Raw genomic sequence first — 25,691 nt, forward strand, 5'->3', positions numbered from 1 at the left:
GCAGAGAGCATGGGTTACTCTTCGATGTGGTGCATGGGCTTCTCATTGAGGTGGCTTCTCTTGTTGTGGAGCATGGGCTCTAGGTGCGCGGGCTTCAGTAGTTGTGGCACGCGGGCTCTAGAACTCAGGATCAGTAGTTGTGGTGCACGGGCTTAGTTGCTCTGTGGCATGTAGGATCTTCCTAGGCCAGGGCTTGAACTCTTGTCCCTGCATTGGCAGGTGGATCCTCAACCACCGCACCACCAGGGAAGCTCTTCCTGTGCTTTATAGCTTGTTCCCACTAGCTATCTGTTTTGTGCGTGGTAGTGTATATATGTCCATCTTAATCTCCCAGTTTGTCCCACCCTCCTCTTCCCCACCCCGTGTTAATTATTCTTCTTTTAATTGAACATGTTAGGCAGATTGTTACTACTTTATTAAACTTTTTCTTCCTCTGTTTTTTTTTTTTTTAGTATATTAAGAGGACTACACCAAATAAAGCAAAAGTAATATCATTGTTGCTCCTTATATAGAGCCTATATTGGGCCATATACTTTGTATTATCACTACATTTGCAGTATCATTAACCACTATATTCATGAAATTATGCATTACTGTCTTTATATAGAATCCTAAGCACACAAAATCAGTAGTGAAGCCAGGATTTCAATCCAAGTCTGTCCAACAATTTTTTCAGTGTATTTTTTTTTTTGTTTAGTTTGACCATCTTTTCAGCCTATCCCAAATCAGCCAAATCCCTGACTTACAAATTTATATTATACAAATGGAGTCATATTGTCAGTGATTAACATGACTCAATACACAGTAGAAAATTTGACTACAGATACACCATGTTCAGGAACTTTTGACAAAACCAAGTTGTCCTAATTCATTTTACCTACGTGTGGCAATAATGTATAGTTAGCTAGTGGGAAACAGCAGCATAGCACAGGGAGATCAGTTCGGTGCTTTGTGATGACCTACAGGTGTGGGATAGGGAAGGTGGGAGGGAGGCTCAAGAGGGAGGGGATATGAGGATGTATGTGTGCATGTGGCTGATTCACTTTGTTGTGCAACAGAGGCTAGTGCGGTATTGTGAAGCAGTTATACTTCACTAAAGATCTATTTAAAAAAAATAAGACCCTTGACTTTAGGGACTATAATAAATGTAATTATTTTCAATAATAATAATAATAATGTACGAGCTGTTTTCTGCTCTCCAAGATCCCTCTAAATTTGGTAAAGCAAGCGCATGTCTAATTTCACCAGTTCTGTCAGAATGGGCACAAGCCCAATCATACAGCTCAGAAACTGACTTGCAGACACTTTATAGGGTTTCAAAAATTCCTGTGCTCTTGGAATTTAAATGTACTGGCAACCATCTGAGAGGTTGAGCACATGTCTTTTGCTTTGAAGGCAATCCTGATTAGGAAGAATTACTGCTAAGCAAATGTCCAGAGTTCCTCAACTAACTGAGTTCCGATGATGTCAGTAGAGGGATTCTATTAGAGGATGAAGATAATAGCATTCCTATACTTATGTTTATAAAACCAGTGAGTAAGTACCTCAAAAGCACTTTTGCTATTTGACTTTTCAAATACGTTATCAAGACCAACATGTTCTCTTTGGAAAAATCTGTTTCCCTTCATTCCATATATATATATAAAATCCATATATATATAAAATTTTTCTCTGATTGGAAACACAATAAAGACAACTCTTAATCTTCACCGAAATAACAAAAATAGTCACATAACTAAATTTAATTTCATTACATTTATAATCTAGGCTTAAATCCCAGTTCATCCCAAATTTATTTTTTAGGATAGAGTAAAATTTGATAATTTATAACCACAGCAAAAATCCAAAAGCTGCTATAAAAAATAAAAATTTCTGCTAATCTAATTCATTCCAATTAGCAAAATGATCCAACTGTTTTCTACAGATAGATAGGACTATTAAAGAAAACATTGTTGACTCAACAAATTTAAATATTTCCTAATTAATACACTACTGAGGTATTTTTACTTTCCTGAAAATAGCAGTGGTCCAAGAACTGAAATAAAAATAAAATATTATACTAATATCCTAAACAGTTGTAAGTCCATTACTGCTTATAACTTGCTACATTTAAAGAAAGCACTGCAATATCAGATAATATTTTGATTTATCACTAAAATAGGGAGAAAGAAGAAGGTATGATTATTTTGCTATAAATCGTAGTCCTAGAAAAACTATCTCCCTTTCATTTGGCTCTCTAGATATTTCTAATTCCCTTAACAGCCATTCTGCTACTTGTAATAAATGCATGGCTTAAGTTATGTATGGTCATTATATTGAAATGTTCCACCAATCTTTACACAGCATTCTCTTTGGAGTTAATATGTGTTTAGTAAACAGCATCCATTCACCCAATAAATATGATTCATTCATCTGATCACTCATTCACAATGATTTTTAAATGTCTGTGCTAGGAGATCCTTTACAAATTCTGTAATACACTTGGGGAGACAAAAATTAAACTCAGTAAGCACAGGTTACTACTGATAGGCCCATTGGCCAAGTCACTTCATCCCTTGAAGGTAAGCTTTTACGCTGCTTCTATGCCAAGATTGGTCCTGAGAACTTCTAAAGACATAACCCAACTTTACCAAGGACTCCATATAGCCATTCCCCGGGCATCTTGCCTATTTATCCTGTGCCTAGCATATGGTTAGGCACTGGAGAGAGAGAGAAATGGATAGGCAAGGTCCATATTTTCATGTAGCACACATCTTAGTGCACAGGGGAGTCAAGGAACAAGATGAACAAGATAATGACTTAAAAAAAAAAAAAGACCAGGAAAGACCACTCTGAGGATACATTTTGATTGAAAGATGAGAATAAGCCAACCAGTCATGAAAACAGTGTGGGAGGAATGTTCAGACAGAAGAACTAGCAAGTACAAGCACAGAAACCCGTATTGACACATGAAACATGAAAGACATATATGACTAAAAGCCATTACAAGTGTCTTGAACAGGAAGTGCTAGAGTGAGGAAGGGACAACGAAGTACTAAATTAAATCTGAAATCAAAACTGGGCCATGAAACTAAGATTGGATTTTGATGGGTAGCTGTGAGCAATTTAAGCAGCAAAGGCAAAGGCAGGAATTAATGGTTGGGAGGAAGTGCAAAGGCAGTTCTAAAAGGAGAAGAGTTTGTGGGGAGAGCAGTTCAGAAATGTACACTGGAGATCAGCTTTTTTAATTCTTGAAAAACAGATGGAGGAATTTAGACATTTTCCTGTGATGAAGAAGAAACTTCCCAGCCATCACCAAAGGGGAAAGGGGAAGGGGGATAATTTAGGAGTTTGGGATTAACACATACACACTACTATATATACAATAGTAACCAACAAGGACCTACTGTATAGGTAGGTCCTCTGTGTGTGTGTGTGTGTGTATGTATGTGTGTGTGTGTGTGTGTGTATATATATATATATAATTGAATCACTTTGCTGTACACTTGAAACTAACACAATGGGACTTCCCTGGTGGCGCAGTGGTTAAGAATCCGCCTGCCAATGCAGGGAACGTGGGTTCAAGCCCTGGTCCAGGAAGGCCTCACATGCTGCGGAGCAACTAAATCTGTGCACCACAACCACTGAGCCTGTGCTCTACAGCCCGCGAGTCACAACTACTGAGCCCACATGCCACAACTATTGAAGCCCGCGCACCTAGAGCCCATGCTCTGCAACAAGAGAAGCCACTGCAGTGAGAAGCCCGTGCACCGCAATGAAGAGTAGCCTCCACTCACCGCAACTAGAGAAAGCCCGTGCGCAGCAATGAAGACCCAACGCAGCCAAAAATTTTTAAAAAAAAGAAGCTAACACAACATTATAAATCAACTACACTTCAATTAAAAAAATAAAATTAAAAAAAGAGAATAAATAAATGTAATGGCAAATCTGAAAAAAAAAGACAGAAAGAAAGAATGAAAGAAAGAAATTTCCCAGCTATCAAAGATGGTAGTGGTTAGTTGCGCTATTCTGTTTTGAATATGGTAGTTGAGAGTCAGAGATGGGTGTTGGTTTCTTGGCTCTTAGCAAGGGAATGGCCTTATTAACCTGGTATTTAGTAAGATAGCAGCATAGACTGAAGAATGGAGACAGTAATGTGAGGAGGGGGAAAACCTGAGTGATTACTGTGTCAAGAAGGAATGGTGAACTCCCTGTAGGGGAGGAGACTTATCAAGATGAGAAAGATGATTTGGAAGGTTGAGACAATTTGACAAAACTCAACTCCAGGAGTAAACCAAACCACATGGTATGGGAAGATAATCTGTAACAGACTGATGATTCAGAGACTCAATCTAGAGTTAGAGACAATGTCTTATACATGGTATGTATTTAATGTTTTATTAAGATTTAAGCTTCAAATTGCTGCTTACCTCATATAGTTATGTCTGAACAAGTCAGTCAGTTTATTCTTAGCTGGGATCAGTTTTGCCAACTGAAAGTTGTGAAAAACAATTTGGGGAAGGAGATTTGGGATTATAAAATGTGTCCTCTGCTTTTAAGTCCTCGGAGAGGCAGACATGATTCCTTAGAGAAGAAACTCTTCCCAGTGTACTGGAGTCATCCGATGGAGTTGCATGTAACCTCTGGGATTAACTGGGCATCCTGGTAGCATTGCCCCAGCCTTGCAGAGTAGGTAATTTACCCAAAAGTGAACATCAAAGTTTAAACCAAACCTTTGACTTCAAATTACATATCTCTTTCTATAGCTCTTTCCCATTGCCTATTTACAGATAAATTAATTGAGCCTTAGAAGTCAAAGAAAAAGCTCCCAAGTAAATAAGAAATGGGAAAGTTTTGAGTTTTTATAAACACATGTTTTGTTTTGGTCCCTGATAGCTGTTTTTCTGAAAAAAAATTCATATTAGAAAGGTAAAAATTTCACCATTGAACATTTTGAAAATGCATGTGCCATCCTTTTGTGTTTAGTTCTCAGGGCTGTGGGTATTTTTTATTCTCTACTCCAAATCATGATATTGTGTTCCCTTAACAAATAACCTTTTAAGAAGTATAACCACTAAAGCAGCCACTATAAAGCATGGAGAAGATTACTCCCCTGTACTCCCCACTTTCCTCCATGTTTTTTCCCAATATGTTTGCAAAGTGCAAGTTCTTATAGGGAATTATGAAAGGGAGCAAATGTGAAGACAAGGTAGAAAGGATCCAGGTGATTTGTTTATTTACAGAGTGCTGGTAACCCAATCCCTCAGATCAAGAGCAGGTAGCAAGACTTCTGGGGAATGGCTACCTGGCCGCATGGTAGAAGATAATTTGTATAAGATTGATGGTTCAGAGACTCCATTTAAAATTAAGGATTCTAGTGCCTTATACAATAATAATACATATTATTACATAGTAGTATATAAGTAATACATAGTGATACGTAATAAGTATGCGTTTAATAGTGTATATTTAGATTTCATCTTCCAATTTCCACTTACATCATAAATTAATACCTGAATAAGAAAGCCAGTTTATTCATAGTGGGAAACAATTTTGCCATGTGAAAATAAGAAAAACAATTTGAGGAGGAATGAAAAGATTTGGGATTACAAAATGCACAGTGCCTAGGGTAACATTGGACTATATCTGCAGGAGTTTGTAGGACTCAAGCTGGGCCCAGAGGAAAGAGAAAATTTCTTAGATTTAAAGGCATGATGTGGTTTGGGCATGGGCTTATCATGGGTAATGGGAATACAACAAAACGTGAAGATTCTATTTAAATGATTGGAACTTTACAAGATCCACAGGACACTTGCACAAACTTGGATAATTTTAAGAGGAAAGAAGTTTCAGTAATGCTTGAAATTAAATGTCCTAGCCAGATGGGGACTAGGAGCAGTTTAACTTTGACTAGGAAAATAAAAGAAATGTCACATTTCTTACATCCTGTCTTACAGAAGTCATAGCCACTGGCCTAGTTATTTAGAAGAAAGAGAATAAAAAATCACACATCCCACCATCCAGAGAGAACAATTGTTAATATTTGTTGTATATCATTCTGGTTTTTTATTCTATGCATGTACATATGATTTTTCATATCATTACACTGTATACATTGCTTTATTTCTATTTTTCCCTATCCACAGCATGTTGGAAAAATTTTTCCATGCCAATAAGATATTTTTAATGGTATGTAATATTACAATATATGAGTATACTAGAATTTATTAAAGGATAACTTATTTTAAGATATTATGCTGTTTCCAACATTTTCCACTATTATAAACAAAATGTTGTTAAACATTTTTGTAACTAAAACTCAGTTCAAATCCACAATTAATGGAAGAGGCAAACTTTGATCTGAGAAGCAATGGGAAAGTTAACATTTGTATGTTTTCCTGTGGAGAACACTCTAGATCAGGCAGATGGATATCCAACATCCAGTACATCCAAAGGGACCTAGGTGGAAAGGGAGGGTTGGATACTAGAACCAGAAGAATGAACATGAGAAGAGAATAGTAATCATTTATTGAGGGTCCAGAAAACATATTGATGCTGTTTCGTTCACTTTCAACTGCACTAAAACAGGGTATTATCCACATTAATTAATAATTAATAATATTCTCATATAAATGAGAAACTAAGGTACACGTTCACTAAATTGCTCAAGGTAAGTTACTAAGTGCTAGAGCAGAGATCCAGACTCAAGTCTTCCTGATTTCGAAACCCATGGCATTTTTATTGTTTTTTTTTTTAACATATGTAACTTAAAACAAGTTTGACAAATATCACATTGTACATAGGCAGGATTTTACCTAGTAAAAATAGCATTTATTCTGCTCTAAAATATCTAAGGAATGATGAAGGAAGCAAGAAGTTCAAGTTTCTGGAAATACTCCTCTTGATGTGCTAGTGGGAAGTATGCTAGTGTCATTCCTCTCCAGGTTAAGACTAAACTCTCAGACCTTCTTAAGCCTGCTTTATATAGAAACAAAAATTACATTTTCCTGTTCCCAAAGTTTTCTTCCACCAGAAGAACTACTTTAATTAAGAATAAAGTGAAAGCAAAAATACAGTGTGTATGAAACAAACATTTTCAGAGATGCTCACTCACTGGATCTTTATTTTCTAAATATTTTCAATATATATTAATATATATGCAGCTATTTTATTGTATATGTATGTTCCTTAGAAAAATACCACAAGTCAGGGAAGTCTTAAAATAAGAGGTTTTAAGTTTCTGTTCCTATTCTGAGGTTACTTTTCAGCACCCTTATATGAAAGCACGATGACTCATCAGAACTGTGTTGTGTCTTCCAGGGGTATATTTACAAATCTAGTAGTTATTAAACAAAGGAAAACTCTGAGAAACATCTGCTCTCCTCCAATGAATAAGCAACTCTGCCACTTTCTCGGTAAGAGAGGTTAAGCCCCTTCTAGTCTATCCTAAAAGACACAGGTGTGGAATTAAGGCATTTTTCAAATTCTTAAGTGACTTTGGGTATGTTTGATTCACAGGTAAAGGCAATACCAGTTTTTATCCTGTCTCTGTGGTAGGTGGAGCTGAGGTTTACAAAATTCAGTCTTTGGGCTACTCTGAACAAGACAAAATGTTATAGCTTTGTGAACTATAGAACTAGAAAAATGAGAAAATCTTATGCACAAAAATGTTATTAACCATCCTTTCAGAGGAATGAGAGGCTTACCATTTCCTGTGAGATTGTATTCTTTAAAGTTTGGTGTTAGAATGGCAATCCAAATTTTTATTTGGGTTATTGTTTTGTTTTGTTTTGTTTGCAGGGGGAGAGGGAAGTAATTTTTGATCCCTGATATCCAAAGGTCTGGGAACCATAATTTTGAACCCTATCCAGAAAGGCTAGGGAACACTTCCAGCAGTACAAATGTTTGCAATCTCATAATGAGTGTTGTCATCAAGAAAGAACACTTCACCAGGCTGCATAAATGTGATAAATCATTATCCCAAACTTCCTCTTGCTCTTTCTTCAGTTAATACAATCTACCTTATTGCCTGGTAGACATATTGTCTAAGAGGCACATATAGATATACACATATATGTTCCCAACTTTCACTCATTTCTCCTCCAAATCTTTCTCTAATAGCAGCTAACATGATCATGATCACTGCAGTACAGAAATCTTTTGTCAATTCCCTTCAATGTCTCCCCACTTCTTCTGGAATGCTACCCATTCTCTTTGACATGGTCTCAGAATATCTTGACTCAATAAGTGTCATCTGTTTCTCTTTTCTCCAGAGCTAAATGGACTTTTTTCAATTCCAAGAATATCTCATACTCTTGACTGTCTAATTACCTTCCCACAAATCCCATTTCTTTCTCAACATCTCTGCCTTGCTGACATCTACTTAACTTCAATTTTCAATTTAAAGATTCCTTTTTCCAACAAGATTTTACCAGGCCAACACCCAACTTTCTCTACCCAAACAAACTAGGCTTATCTCCTTTTCCTTCTATTTCCCCTGCAATTCTCCATCTTAACACTTCAAGTCATTTATGCAGTGCCTACATTTCCTATAGTTTCATGCTCTAGACTACACTCTTGGGGAGGGCAAGGACTGTCTATTTTTTATTCTGCTGTATAAACTATATAAAACATGATGCCGCATAAGTTAATAACTGGTATGCAATAGATCTTTTGAAATGAATGAATTCCCTCTGCTTAGGTTTCTAAGCTCTTTTGTCTTGTTATTTTTTATTCTATTAGTTTTGATAACTGATCTCAATTAATTCAAGAAACAGTGTGATAAATCAGTATCTTAATTTCCAAGATTCCACTGCTCTGCATTTTATATATGATAATAACATGTTTTCCTATAACATTTCTTCTTTGTGTTACCAAATTCTGAATTATGCTCCCCAAACTCTGGTTGAATTTTTTTTTAAGATAAGGCACAATGAATTCAGGACCATAATTAACACAAACTAGTATGCTTCTGTTTCTCATATTAAGGTTCTAGAATGAAATTTTAACACTCTGCAACATACCTCAACTGGGTGATTGATGACAGTAGAGTTCCTTAGCCATTTGTGAGGGTGTCTGCAGTGAAATTAATGAAAGTAAGGTAAACAGAAGAAGAGTTTTATCAAATGATTACAGTGGAGGAAACCATAATAGAAAACAGCCTCATAACTGTGGGTTCAATTTTCGTTTAAATTTAAAAATTTAAAATAAAAACATGTAAATTTCATTTAAATTTTAAAAAGAAAGAAAAGCAGGTGGTTTTGTGGAGCAATGCTTACCAAAGACAAGAAACAGTCACAGGGGGACCTTCAAGATGGCGGAGGAGTAAGACGTGGAGATCACCTTCCTCCCCACAAATACATCAAAAATACAGCTACATGTGGAACAACTCCTACAGAACACCTACTGAACGCAGGCAGAAGGCCTCAGACTACCAAAAAGTCAAGAAACTCCCCCACATACATGGCCATGTGGCTGACAGGGTCTTGGTGCTCTGCCTGGTGTTAAGCCTGAGCCTCTGAGGTGGGAGAGTTGAGCTCAGGACACTGGACCACCAGAGACCCATGTAATATCAATTGGTGAGAGCTCTTCCACTGATCTCCGGCTCAATGCTAATACCCAGCTCCACCCAATGGCCAGCAAGCTCCAGTGCTGGATGCCCCATGCCAAACAACTAGCAAGACAAGAACACAACCCCAACCATTAACAGAGAGGCTACCTAAAATCATACAAAGTTCACAGACACCCCAAAACACACCACCCAATGCAGCCCTGCTTACCAGAAAGACAAGATCCAGCCCCACCCACCAGAACACAGGCACCAGTCCTGCCGACCAGGAAGCCTACACAATCCACTGAACTAACCTTACTCACTGAGGGCAGACACCAAAACCAACGGGAACTACAAACCTGCAGCCTGCAAAAAGGAGACCCCAAACACAGTAAGTTAAGCAAAATGAGAAGACAGAAATATACAGTAGATGAAGGAGCAAAGTAAAAACCCATCAGACCAAAGAAATGAAGAGGAAATAGGCAGTCTACCTGAAAAAGAATTTAGAGTAATTATAGTAAAGATCATCCAAACTCTTGGAAATAGAATGGAGAAAATACAAGAAACGTTTAACAAGGACCTAAAAGAAACAAAGAGCAAACAAACAATGATGAACAACACAATAAATGAAATTAAAAATTCTCTAGAAGGAAGCAATAGCAGAAAAACTGAGACAGAAGAACGGATACAGTGACCTGGAAGATAAAATAGTGGAAATAACTACAGCAGAGCAGAATAAAGAAAAAGAATGAAAAGAATTGAGGACAGTCTCAGAAACATTGGGGACAATATTAAATGCACCAACATTCAAATTTTAAGGGTCCCAGAAGAAGAAGAGAAAAAGAAAGAGTCTGAGAAAATATTTGAAGAGATTATAGTTGAAAACTTCTCTAATATGGGAAAGGAAAAACAAGACACGTATATATGCTGTCTACAAGAGACCCACTTCACACCTAGGAACACATACAGACTGAAACTGAGGAGATGGAAAAAGATATTCCGTGCAAGTGGAAATCAAAAGAAAGCTGGAGTAGCAATTCTCATATCTGACAAAATAGACTTTAAAATAAAGACTATTACAAGAGACAAAGAAGGGCACTACGTAATGATCAAGGGATCAATCCAAGAAAAAGATATAACAATTGTAAATATTTATGCACCCAACATAGGGGCACCTCAATACATAAGGCAAATGTTAACAGCCATAAAAGGAGAAATCGACAGTAACACAATTATACTAGGGGACTTTAACACCCCACTTTCACCAATTGACAGATCATTCAAAATGAAAATAAATAAGGAAACACAAGCTTTAAACGACACATTCAACAAGGTGGATTTAATTGATATTTATAGGGCATTCCATCCAAAAACAACAGAATACAATTTCTTCTCAAGTGCTCATGGAACATTCTCCAGGACAGATCATATCTTGGGTCACAAAACCAAGCCTTGGTAAATTTAAGAAAATTGAAATCATATCAAGTATCTTTTTGACCACAACGCTATGAGAGTAGATATCAATCACTGGAAAAAGATCTGTAAAAAATAGAAACACATGGAGGCTAAATGATAAACTAGTAGATAACCAAGAGATCACTGAAGAAATCAAAGAGGAAGTCAAAAAATACCTAGAAACAAATGACAATGAAAACACGATGACCCAAAACCTATGGGATGCAGCAAAAGCAGTTCTAAGACGGAAGTTTATAGCAATACAATCCTACCTCAAGAAACAACAAACATCTCAAATAAACAATCTAACTTTACACCTAAAGCAATTAGAGAAAGAAGAACAAAAAACCCCAAAGTTAGCAGAATGAAAGAAATCATAAAGATCAGATCAGAAATAAATGAAAAAGAAATGAAGGAAACAATAGCAAAGATCAATAAAATGAAAAGCTGGTTCTTTGAGAAGATAAACAAAATTGATAAACCATTAGCTAGATTCATCAAGAAAAAAAGAGAGAAGACTCAAATCAATAGAATTAGAAATGAAAAAGGAGAAGTAACAACTGACACTGCAGAAATACAAAGAATCATGAGAGATTATCACCAGCAACTATAATGCCAGTAAAATGGACAACCTGGAAGAAATGAACAAATTCTTAGAAAAGCACAACCTTCTGAGACTGAACAAGGAAGAAATAGAAAATATAAGCAGACCAATCACAAGCACTGAAATTGAAACTGTGATTAAAAATCTTCCAACAAACAAAAGTCCAGGACCGGATGGCTACACAGGTGAATTCTATCAAACATTTAGAGAAGAGCTAACACTTATCCTTCTCAAACTCTTCCAAAATATAGCAGATGGAGGAACTCTGCCAAACTCATTCTACGAGGCCACCATCACCCTGATACCAAAACCAGGAAAAGATGTCACAAAAAAAGAAAACTACAGACTAATATCACTGATGAACATAGATGCAAAAAATCCTCAACAAAATACTAGCAAAGAGAATCCAACACCACATTAAAAGGATCATACACCATGATCAAGTAGGGTTTATCCCAGGAATGAAAGTTTCTTCAATATTTGCAAATTAATCAATGTGATACACCATATTAAAAAATTGAAGGAGAAAAACCATATGATAATCTCAATAGGTGCAGAAAACACTTTTGACAAAATTCAACACCCATGTATGATAAAAACTCTCCAGAAAGTAGACATAGAGGGAACTTACCTCAACATAGTAAAGGCCATATATGACAAACCCATAGCCAACATCATTCTCAATGGTGAAAAACTGAAACCATTTCCTCTAAAATCAGGAACATGACAAGGATGCCCACTCTCACCACTATTTTTCAACATAATTTGGGAAGTTTTAGCCACAGCAATCAGAGAAGAAGAGGAAATAAAAGGAATCCAAAGTGGAAAAGAAGTAAAACTGTCACTGTTTGCAATGACACAATACTATACATAGAGAATCCTAAAGATACTCCCAGAAAAGTACTAGAGCTAATCAATGAATTTGGTAAAGAAGCAAGACACAAAATTAATGCACAGAAATCACTTGCATTCCTAGATGCTAATGATGAAAAATCTGAAAGTGAAATTAAGGAAACACTCTCACTTACCATTGCAACCAAAAGAATAAAATACCTAGGAATAAACCTACCTAAAGAGGCAAAAAACCTGTATGCAGAAAACTATAAGACACTGATGAAAGAAATTAAAGATGATACAAACAGATGGAGAGATATACCATGTTCTTGGATTGGAAGAATCAACATTGTGAAAATGACTGTACTACACAAAGCAATCTACAGATTCAGTGCAATCCCTATCAAACTACCAATGGCATTTTTCGCAGAACTAGAACAAAAATTTCACAATTTGTATGGAAACACAAAAGACCCTGAATAGCCAAAGCAATCTTGAGAAAGAAAAATGGAGCTGGAGCAATCAGGCTCCCTGACTTCAGACTATACTACAAAGCTAGACAGTATGGTACTGGCACAAAAACAGAAATAAAGATCAATGGAACAGGATAGAAAGCCCACAGATAAACCCACGGACATATGGTCACCTTATCTTTGATAAAGTAGGCAAGAATATACAATGGATAAAAGACAGCTTCTTCAGTAAGTGATGTTGGGAAAACTGGACAGCTACATGTAAAAGAATGAAATTAAAACACTCCCTACAACCATACACAAAAATAAACTCAAAATGGATTAAAGACCCAAATGTAAGGCCAGACACTGTAAAACTCTTAGAGGAAGGACCACTTTGGTGGTCCAGTGGTAAAGAATCCACCTTACAATGCAGGGGACACAGGTTTGATCCCTGGTTGGGGAACTAAGATCCCATATGCCGCGGGGCAACTAAGACAGCGTGCCACAACTACTGAGCTTGCCCACCTCAACTAGAGTCCACAAGCCGCAAACTACAGAGCCCACATGCTCTGGAACCTGCACCACAACTACAGAGTCCACACACCCTGGAGCCTGAATGCCACAACTAGAGAAGAGAAAATCTGCACACCACAACTAGAGAGAAGCCCGCACACCACAGTGAAGATCCCGCGTGCTACAACTAAGACCCAATGCAGCCAAAAACTAAATTAAATAAATAAATAAACCTTAAAAAAAAAACTCTTAGAGGAAAACATAGGAAGAACACTCTTTGACATAAATCGCGGCAAGATTCTTTTTGACCCACCTCCTAGAGAAATGGAAATAAAAACAAAAATAAACAAATGGGACCTAATGAAACTTCAAAGTTTTTGCAAAACAAAGGAAATCATAAACAAGACAATAAGACAACCCTCAGAATAGGAGAAAATATTTGCAAGCGAAGCAACTGACAAAGGATTAATCTCCAAAATATACAAGCAGCATATGCAGCTCAATATCAAAAAAACAACCAACCCAATCCAAAAATGGGCAGAAGATCTAAATAGACATTTCTCCAAAGAAGATATACAGATGGCCAAGAGGTACATGAAAGGATGCTCAACATCACTAATCATTAGAGAAATGCAAATCAAAACTACAATGAGGTATCACCTCATACCAGTCAGAAAGGCCATCATCAAAAATCTGCAAACAATAAATGCTGGAGAGGGTGTGGAGAAAAGGGAACCCTCTTGCACTGTTGGTGGGAATGTAAATTGATACAGCCACTATGGAGAACAGTATGGAGGGTCCTTAGAAATCTAAAAATAGAATTACAATATGACACAGCAACACCACTACTGGGCATATACTCAGAGAAAACCATAATTCAAAAAGAGTCAGCTACCACAATGTTCATTGCAGCACTATTTACAATAGCCAGGACATGGAAGCAACCTAAGTGTCCATCAACAGATGAATGGATAAAGAAGATGTGGCACATATATGCAATGGAATATTACTCAGCCATAAAAAGAAATGAAATTGAGTTATTTGTAGTTAGGTGGATGGACATGGAATCTGTCATACAGAGTGATTAAGTCAGAAAGAGAAAAACAAATACCGTATGCTAGTACATATATATGGAATCTAAAAAAAAAGTGGTTCTGATGAACCTAGGTGCAGGACAGGAGTAAAGATGCAGACGTAGAGAATGGACTTGAGGACACGGGCAGGGGGAAGGGTAATCTGGGACGAAGTGAGAGAGTAGCATTGACATATATACATGGCCAAATGTAAAACAGATAGCTAGTGGGAAGCAGCTACATTGCATGGGGAGATCAACTCGGTGCTTTATGTCCACCTAGAGGGGTGGGATAGTGAGGGTGGGAGGGAGATGCAAGAGGGAGGGGATATGGGGATATATGTATACATATAGTTGATTCACTTTGTTATACACCAGAAACTAACATAACATTGTAAAACAATTATACTGCAATAAAGATGTTAAAAAAATAAAATAAAATAAAAAATAAAATGTGAACTACCTCAAAAAAAAAAAAAAAAAGAAGCAGCCACAGACATTTTCAGGCCTTGCAAACTTAAAAAAAAAAAAAGCACTTTATGTGTATAAAACCTGGGAAAGTTTTCTGATTATATACTTTTTTTTTTTTTTTTTTTTTTTTTTGCGGTACGCGGGCCTCTCACCGTTGTGGCCCCTCCCGTTGCGGAGCACAGGCTCAGCGGCCATGGCTCACGGGCCCAGCCACCCCGCGGCATGTGGGATCCTCCCGGATCGGGGCATGAACCCGTGTCCCCTGCATCGGCAGGCGGACTCTCAACCACTGCGCCACCAAGGAAGCCCTATATACTTATTTTTAAACATACTTGTTCAGCCAGATAATGATCACTTTCAGGGCCATTATTTTGAAATAAGAAGAGGGAAGGAAAGGGAGGTGCATGTAAAAGAAGGAAACTGCTTCAATTCACAAGAAACTTACAAATTCAGAGAGGACAATGACCCTCAAAATCACCTAGGAAAATTCTTACCAATTTAAAGATGAGGAACTGAGACATGACTTGTGCACTAATATGCATTCATCCATTCCATGATTTTTACGTGGACCATTAGGATATCTAAAAACTGTAATCAATTTTAAGCAGCATTTAGCACATTCCTCTAATTAGATGATATCCCAAATTCCCTAGTGCTCTTAAGATCCATGGGCTCATAATTCTAGAGTTACATTTGAATTATCTCTCTCCTTGTTATCCCACATTTAATGAAATTTTAAGTTTTTTCATTTTTTTCCCTGCTCAGTATCTCTTATATTATTATTTTTTCTTTTCTAGTTCTAGGGTTACAATACTAATTCTCCATAATTCCCCATCTGGAAGAACTGTGATAAACACCAACTGGTCTCTCTGTAATTCAGCCTGTACAAAGTAGCCAGAGCAGTGAAAATATTTATCTCAAAGATCATTTCCATCATAGCATATTGCATTTATAGTATCATTCAAAATCTCAAATAGTTCTCCACTGCCTAGTAAATCAAAAACATTCATAGCAATCAGTAACTGTCTGCTCCTGCACAGAAAACTTTCCTTCTTGCACAGGTCTGTGATTTTAACACCCTCTGTGCTGTGATCTTGGGCTAACTGGATAAGATAAGCACAGTGGTGGAAAGAATCCAGCATTGTTTCCCAGCCTTGCCCATCACCAGGGCTATAAGCTTGCTGCTGCTCTTTATTGATTCTGAGCTGCAGTTTATTCATCTCTGAAAGGTAGATGATTTCACTCTCCACCACAATGACTTGCTATGAGAATTTACAGACATAATGCAAGTATAGCACCTGGCATGTATTAAACATACTCACGCATTTAACTACTATTATTTTGTACATTTGCCCTGCCTAATTTCACAGAGGATTTAAGTAAGCCATCACCTACTCATTTTTTCATTCATTTATTCAACCAAAATTATATATTGAGCACTTCTTTGTGCCAGAGCTCATGTCAGTTACTTGGAATATAAAGAAAAAGAAGTAATCCCTCACCCTGAAAAAACCTCACATAGTAGCAAAATATAAAAATATAAGCATAAAGCAACATGACTATGTGGGAATAGTAATACGCTGTGTACTAGTGGAACCCTGAGGAAGGAATCCTAAAGTTGACCAAAATTGGGGAGTTGGGTCAAGAGAATGGGATGCCTGATTTCAACCAATAGGCGAAAATGAGTTAAAGCTATAAAGGCAAAGAGAGAACAAAAGGCTGTCAGAGGTATACGGGTAGATCACTATAACTGTGGTTATTATTATTATAAATACCTCCACCAGAAAACACTGCCTCAGATCCAAGTTAACTTCTGGTTCCTTACTTACAACAAACTACTGAATTCTAACTTTGCCCAGTTTATCAGTGACTGAATCCCACACCTTCGCCCATACCCAGCTCTGGACACGTTCTCTCTGACCTAGTTCTCTGCTTCTGTATACTTCAGAATTGTGGTTTAAGTTCCCAAGATCCTTCCATTTGTTTCTTTCCTACTCCTTCTTGACCACATTGGCCTCCCGGGGTGTTGGAATTAGTCGTCCGCTGGGAATTGTTCCACAAGACTGTGCGCATCCCAGCCACACATCCCTCTGTGTATGTGCGTGGCTCCTTCTTGACATCAGGTCTTTGTTTAAATGTCACGTCTTCAAAGGGCCCTCTCCTACTCACCTCCCTTCCCCACCCCCAGATTTGAGAGAACAACTCAGTCTCTCTTCCATATTATTCACTGTAATTTTGGCATTGCAATTGTTATCTGGTATTTTTTCTCATCTGTTTCTGACTCTTTCCACTAGGATGTAAGTTCCGTGAGGTTTGAGGTCATGTCTGTTTTACTCCTTATTGCATCCACGTGCTTAGACCATTTCTTGGAACATAGCAAATTATCAATAAACACTAGATTAAGGAATGAGTGAATGAATGAATGAATATCTCTACTCTGTCAGTGGACCATAAATTCCTGCTCCCCTGACTCTCACAGACAATAGATTCCTCTGCTTTCAGCTGACTCCTAGTATTAAACTCTTTTTTTGTTTGTTTCTAGCATATTCTCTGCTTATTTGCCTAGAGGAAAAAGCATTTGCCAGATAAATAAATGTACCACAAATATCAAGGCATGTGTTTGGTTGTTCCAATAAAGAGACTGTATTTTTTTTAATTTTTTTTTATACAGCAGGTTCTTATTAGTTATCTATTTTATACATATTAGCGTATATATGTCAATCCCAATCTCCCAATTCATCACACCACCACAACCCCCCTGCCACTTTCCCCCCTTGGTGTCCATACGTTTGTTCTCTACATCTGTGTCTCTATTTCTGCCTTGCAAACCAGTTCATCTGTACCATTTTTCTAGATTCCACATATATGTGTTAATATACAATATTTGTTTTTCTCTTTCAGACTCACTTCACTCTGTACGACAGTCTCTAGGTCCATCCACATCTCTACAAATGACCCAGTTTCATTCCTTTTTATGGCTGAGTAATATTCCATTGTATATATGTACCACATCTTCTTTATCCATTCATCTTTCAATGGGCATTTAGGTTGCTTCCATGACCTTGCTATTGTAAATAGTGCTGCAGTGAACATTGGGTTGCATGTGTCTTTTTGAATAATGGTTTTCTCTGGGTATATCCCCGGTAGTGGGATTGCTGGGTTATATGGTCCTAGTTCTAAACTTTTATGATCTGCTCCACTGGTTGCCACACAAGACCCTAGATCCACATGAGCCTAAAGTTGAAGGTCATCCATTATCTTCCCCATACCAAACCTTAACTAATATTTTATTAGTCATCAGTTTGACCCCTCTGCTTTAGCCAACAACATTTAATTGTCATCCTTCAACCAAACTTACTGATGTTTGTCCTTACCTAGACTTAGCTATAGGATAAGAATTTATTTTCATCATCACCTTCAGGTTCTGGTTAAAAACTACTCTCAAAGTCTTTTCTAATCATCTTCAAATGAGAGTACCCTGCAATCATGTCCTTTATTAGTTTTTTCAAGCTGTACCATATTGTAATTTTTAGTATTGATTTTAATTTTTTTATCTCTAACCATATGCATTTATTTTTCCCTTGCTACACTGCAAGAGTTTTATACTAATTATTATTATCTCTCTTTTATTTCAATCCTTACATTCATTTCTATCACTGTTTTATGATTTCTCCTTAGGAGACAAAAAGTAGACTTTCAAATGAAATAGGATCCCAATTATTACTGATATTATACAATTTTGTTTGTTGTTGTGACTATTCAGAGTGGCCAAATTTCATGAAGTCCCAAATCTCTTCATTCAATCATTTTTTTTAACATCATTATTGGAGTATAATTGCTTTACAATGGTGTGTTAGTTTCTGCTTTATAACAAAGGGAATCAGCTATACATATACATATATCCCCATATCTCCTCCCTCTTGCATCTCCCTCCCACCCTCCGTATCCCACCCCTCTAGGTGGTCACAAAGCACCAAGCTGATCTCCCTATGCTATGTGGCTGCTTCCCACTAGCTATCTATTTTATGTTTGGTAGTATATATAGGTTCATGTCACTCTCTCACTTCATCCCAGCCTACCCTTCCCCTTCCCTGTGTCCTTAAGTCCATTCTCTACATCTGTGTTTTTATTCCTGTCCTGCCCCTAGGTTCTTCATAACCAATTTTTCTTTTAGATTCCATATATATGTACTAGCATACGGTATTTGTTTTTCTCTTTCTGACTTACTTCACTCTGTATGACAGACTCTATGTCCATCCACCTCACTACAAATAACTCAATTTCATTTCTTTTTATGGCTGAGTAATATTCCATTGTATATATTGCCACATCTTCTTTATCCATTCATCTGTAGATGGACACCTAGGTTGCTTCCATGTCCTGGTTATTGTAAATAGTACTGCAATGAACATTGTGGTACATGACTCTTTTTGAATTATGGTTTTCTCAGGATATATGCCAAGTAGTGGGATTGCTGGGTCATATGGTAGTTCTATTTTTAGTTTTTTACGGAACCTCCATACTGTTCTCCATAGTGGCTCTATCAATTTACATTCCCACCAAAGAGAAAATTCTCTAGTAATGAACTATAGAAATGATCCTTGAAATATAGTCTTTCAATCATTTATTTAATGTATCACCACAACTCTTTCTCTTCTCCTTATCCACCAGGACAGTGAGCTCCTTGAGGACAGAAACCCAGTCCCATTCATCTATGAAGTCCTAATAGCTAGCACATAGCTTGGCATATAGTAGGTGTTCAGGAAAACTTCACTGAAGACCAAAATAAATTAATCATATTTCCAAAGGTTCTTGTGGAGCACAGCTTAGAACTTTCACTTCAACAACAGCTTAGACTGTGACCCTGAAGTACTGGTTCAACTGCTTTGGCTTTCATGGAATTGTCAGAGTTGGACTGTGCTTCCTCAGTGGGTCAGTTCTATATAAATGTGCTTGTGGGTCCATGCTTCAGTGGCAAAATATCAAGAGTTCACCATTCTTCTGAACTTTCTTCTACTTGTTATTACAGAAAGTCCATTCTTTCTTCAGTGGGAAGAAAATCAAATTTATATTTTAGGTGCTTTTTCAGCATATATTGTTTATAGCTTTGCAATTTATTTTCCTATATTGGGTAAAAGGCAAAAAGTCCCCCAGACTCAGAAGAATCAGTGGTATGTTTGTGACAAAGAGAAGTGGTAAAAAGTAACATGTTACTGCACAGGACCCCAAATCAGCCAGGGCATAATTACAGAGGAAACAAAGGTGGGACTAACTTCAATCATAGTAAGAGGCAGAAGATGAGAACTAGGTAAGGCTCAAAGTCAGAGAGAGATTAGTAACGTCTTTTACTTGAGGCTGAGCCAACAAACTATTAACTTAGGGCTTATTATATTTTACTTGATTTGGTTCCAGAGTCTGAAGCAGAGCTGAGCAATGCCCATAGCAAGTCCGACTATAAAGGTTGGAGGAAGGCAGTGAAACAGGGACAGGCAGGACATTATCCTCTTGGGTGCGTCCTCTGGTTTCATCATACTCATTTGATCCCTCTGTTTATGAGGTTCATTTTCTCTATTCCTCTCTTCCCACATACATACACATTTATGGTGCTATATTCCTTTTCTTACCAGACTATTCTTAACCTTGAACATTCTCATTGGATCAGAATTTAATTTTAGGTATAGTATATGGTAACTCAAGACAGTATTTTGTTATTAGAAATTTAAGAGCATTTCTTATAATTCTGAAAGCACTGAAAATGTATTCATCTAACACTGGTTTCCGTATAGTGCCATAATCCTTCATATAAGGTGCCAATCATTCAGTTGATTGAATATTAAGAGTTTAACTATATATAGTATCTTTACATTATTTTATGTAAGAGGTAAGCTACTGTCCCAGAATTTAGCTAAACTTACATTGTATTATAGTTTTAATTTTCATGTTGATTCATAGTCATTCATGTTCATTCAAGTCTCCTCTTTTTTGGTTGATTCTTTCCCTGTAGAATTTTGACCTCATTCTCCCTTGAGAAGCTATAAATTATTTAACTTGGAATCTTTTTAAAATTCTTGTGGCTCATAAGATCTCAGTAGTAAGACTATTTTCGTCACTGTGAGACAATTCCTCAATGAAAGCAGTGTAATCTTCACATTGCTAGCCTCCCACCCTGTATTTTTTCTTTTAACGAAACAAAAATGTATTTGTGGATTACCACAGCCCTCTTAATTCTCTTGTTGGTAAAAATTTATTTATACATTCAACAAGCCTTATTCAAATCTTTATTACATACTAGTAACCAAGGGGGAACTCAGAAGTAAAGAATGACTCAACACTTCCCTTCCAAAAGTTTATAATCTAATTGGGGATATAAAAATACATACATGCATGAAACAAAAACAATAATAATAATGACAATAATAATAGCATAACAATAACATTCTTATGGAGCTTTACCATTTTTAAGGAACATTCTCTTATTCGATCCTACAATGATCCCGTGAGATGGATGATATTACCATGCCCATTTTACACATGAGGACCCCAAATACATAAAGCTAATATGACTTGTCAAAATTCCCTTACCCTGGGCTTCCCTGGTGGTGCAGTGGTTGAGAGTCCGCCTGCCGATTCAGGGGACACGGGTTCGTGCCCTGGTCCGGGTAGATCCCACATACCGCAGAGCGGCTGGGCCCGTGAGCCATGGCCACTGAGCCTGCGTGTCCGGAGCCTGCGCACGCGGAGCCTGCGCATGCGGAGCCTGTGCTCCGCAACGGGAGAGGCCACAACAGTGAGAGGCCCGCATACAGAAAAAAAAAAATTCCCTTACCCAAAACTGGAGCTTGAAATTGGTCTTCTAGCTCCAAATCCTATTGCTTACCACACTATCTTTCAACAATTAAAAAATATATACAGTATTCTCTGCCTCAGGTCACCCATATTACCCATATTTCATAGCATTGAGGCACTCTAATCATTTTATTTACTGATATTTTAGTTTATAAATGCCATTAGAAAGGGAAGAGTATTTCAAAAAAGAGTTGGGACTTGAACTTTGGATAAGGAGTGAGAATGGGACCTGTAACTAGAAGAGGAAGAGGACATTCCAATGTCCAGGGTAACACATGTAAAGGTCTAGTTTCCATAATAGGCATATCTTATGCAGGACGGTAGGAAAGCTTCCTTACCTGAAGTAAAGGGCTCATGATGAGCTGTCGAGAAAGATGTTTTGAACATATAGTCTGGGGACAAATAATTGTGTTCAATGTCCTGCATGTTGGGCTGAGGAACTTTATTTTATGGGAAATGGTGAGCCTCCAGAAGATTTTATGCTCAGAAGTGGAAAGATCAAATCACTGTTTTAGATTTTTAATGTACCCAGAAGCAGAGTGATCAGCTAGGAAGCGGCTATAGAAATCCTGACATTGGGTGATGACCACCCAACTAGGGGAGGGCACTGGGGATAGAGAAGAAAGGAACAAATGTGAAGCAACTTTAGAAAGAAGTGACAATACAATTTGGCAGCTGATTAGAAATAAAGTAGAAAAAAAAGAGTCAAAGACTGCATGAGATTTCAAGCCTGGGTAAAGGCACTGATTAGAACAAAGAAAGACCATAGTGAAGTTACCCTGGTTTGTAGAGTATGGGGGAAATCTAAGAAGTTACCATTATGAAGCCAGAGGTAATGGGCATGGTCTCAAACACATTTAAAAAATAAATTTTTACTTACGAAGATCCATATCTCTCCATGTTAAAAGATAAGAATATCACCACTGGGGGAATTCCCTGGCAGTCCAGTGGTTAGGTCTCTGAGCTTCCACTGCAGGGGACACAGGTTCAATTCCTGGTCGGGGAACTAAGATCCTGCATGCCCTTTGGCGCAGCCAAAAAAGAAAGAAAGAAAATGAATATCACCATTGGGCACTTTTTAAGATTATAACTACCCTCATATTTACAGAAACAGTAGCTTGACAACTTTCCAGTTGAAACGAAATCATAAATATCCTCCCCAAAACATTTTATTCATTAATCAGTATATACCTTTAATCACAACAAATTGTCCCTTTCTCCTTATTTCAAAGCAAGCAATTTCTAGAATCATGTCTGATGACCATATTATTGCCCTATTCCCGTTCATTTTATGCAGACAATTTTAGTTCTCATCCTATCTTCTAGAATTCTAGACTGAAGAGATAATATGGTGTGAAGGAGCCACACAATAGACACCAGTGATTCTTAACCTTCATGGTCTCAGGAACCCTTTATGCTCTTCAAAATTATTGAGGACCCAAGAAAGCTTTTGATTATACGGCTTATAACTACTGATATCTACTGCATTTGCCATGGAAACAGAAATGTTTAAAACAATTACCTACATATTCATTTTAAAATAACAGTAATAGGTTCATTATATGTCAACACAAGTATATATTTTAATGAAAAATAACATTCTTCAACCAAAAATAATTTAGTGGGAAGAGTGGCATTATTAGACATTTTTGCAAATTTCTTTAATGTCTGGCCGAAGAGAGGACATCTAGATTTTCATATTGTCTCTATAGTCTACCTATTGTAATATTGCTTCAGTTAAAGTATATGAAGAAAATCCAACCTCACACAGATATGCCATTGGGAAAAGAGGAATATTTTAATAGCTTTTTAACAATTACCTTTGATACCACACCACAAGTTAACAAATGGTAGTTTCTTAAAAGTGAGTTGAAATGTGGAATCTGAAACTAAATATCAATAAACTTCTTGTACTTTTCTATATTCAAATTCATTGGTCTGTCTTATGCTTGAATCAATCTTTTACCCATGCATGCTTTTGTAGCAGATATGTTTGTCATTTGAAAAATATTGGTTCACTGAGTTACACACTCTTTAAAACGTTGACACATTTCATTGTAGAAAATGAAAGGTTACATTAATTACTATTACTACCAATCTCATCAGAAAAGTGTTTAAGTATTTGGAAAATGTAAAGCTCACAGTGCCAGATATAAGTTTTCCAAAATTCTAATTTTCATATGAAACTTCAAATGTTATTGGCAACAAACACTGTTGGTTTTTTTTCTTGAAGTGACAAGCACACTCCACTCATTTTTGAGAGAATGAATGCCAAAAATTAAAGTCAAAATAATCATAATCTGTCTGTCAGTTGGCCTTTCGATAAAAAATATTATCTCATAAAAAATGTGAGTAGTTTAACTCACAACTCAAACACCTGCACACATGTTTTTTTCTCGACACCACCATATTTCAGGGCATAGAAATGTTTTATGTATTCTCTTTGCATCACACAGGATATTAAAAAGATATATACTTGGGCCTCCCTGGTGGCGCAGTGGTTGAGAGTCCGCCTGCCGATGCAGGGGATACGGGTTCGTGCCCCGGTCTGGGAGGATCCCATATGCCGCGGAGCGGCTGGGCCCGTGAGCCATGGCCACTGGGTCTGCGCATCTGGAGCCTGTGCTCCACAACGGGAGAGGCCACAACAGTGAGAGGCCCGCATACCGCAAAAAGAAAAAAAAAAAAAAAAAAAAAAGATATATACTCAATAGTTGAGATTTAATAAAACTACTATATTTTACTACTTCATAAAGGACATTCTTAAGTGATGCTGACATTCTTTTTAACTGAGATTGCATGGTGGTAAAGGATTCAATGACTATAATATGAGTACCAGTACTAGCAGTAAAGAGTACAATGACTTCTAGTAAAGGTTAAATAAATAATAGGCAATTAATACTTTAGCATTGTTATGAAAATGTTTTTCCTTGTGGATGTCCTGATAGGATTTTGAGGACCCCCAGGTGCCCATGTATCATATTCTAAGTACTGTTACTCTAGAGCATCTGATAATAGTTGATGTTTATGGGCTTTTCCTATATGCCAGGCCCTATTCTAAGCACTGAGTTACTTTAAATCTGAATGCAACATCTTTTTTACTTTAATAAGAAATGTAAATGTGTCAGAGTGAAAGAATATAATGTTGTGGAAAATACTTTTTAACAGAATATATCCAGTAAATGTTGTCAGTAACATTTTTTCCTTACAGTTTTATTGAGATATTGGACGTATGGCACTGTGTAAGTTTAAGGTGTACAGCATAATGATCTGACTTACATATATCCTGAAATGATTACAACAGTAAGTTTAGAGAACATTCATCATCTCATATGGATACAAAATTAAAGAAATAGAAAAATATATAGATTTTTTCCTTGTGATGAGAACTCTTAGGATTTACTCTTAACGTTCATATATAACATACAGCAGCGTTAATAATATTTATCATGGGCCTCCCTGGTGGCGCAGTGGTTGAGAGTCCGCCTGCCGATGCAGGGGATACGGGTTCGTGCCCCGGTCTGGGAGGATCCCACATGCCGCAGAGCGGCTGGGCCCGTGAGCCATGGCCGCTGAGCCTGCGCGTCCGGAGCCTGTGCTCCGCAACGGGAGAGGCCACAACAGTGAGAGGCCCGCATACCGCAAAAAGAAAATAATAATAATAATAATAATATTTATCATGTTGTATCAATACATTACATCACTAGTACTTGTTTATCCTATAACTTTTGACTGCCTTCATCCAATATCCCCTACCCCTACCCCCAACCTCTGGTAACCATATATCTGATTTATTTTTCTATGAGTTTTTTTGTCTTTGAAGTATAATTGACCTACAAGACTATGTTTGATCCTAGTACACAACTTAGTGATTCAATATTTCTGTACATTTCAAAATGATCACCGTGCTAG

At 37.2% G+C, this 25,691-nt stretch overlaps 1 pseudogene; it reads right to left on the reverse strand.

Moving 5' to 3' along the window:
* Positions 1–19,446: 19,446 nt before the first annotated feature.
* On the reverse strand, positions 19,447–19,549 carry LOC132484828 (small nucleolar RNA U3; annotated as a pseudogene).
* Positions 19,550–25,691: the final 6,142 nt, after the last annotated feature.

This window comes from Mesoplodon densirostris, chromosome 2, assembly GCF_025265405.1.
Source record: "Mesoplodon densirostris isolate mMesDen1 chromosome 2, mMesDen1 primary haplotype, whole genome shotgun sequence".
Lineage (NCBI taxonomy): Eukaryota > Metazoa > Chordata > Mammalia > Artiodactyla > Ziphiidae > Mesoplodon > Mesoplodon densirostris.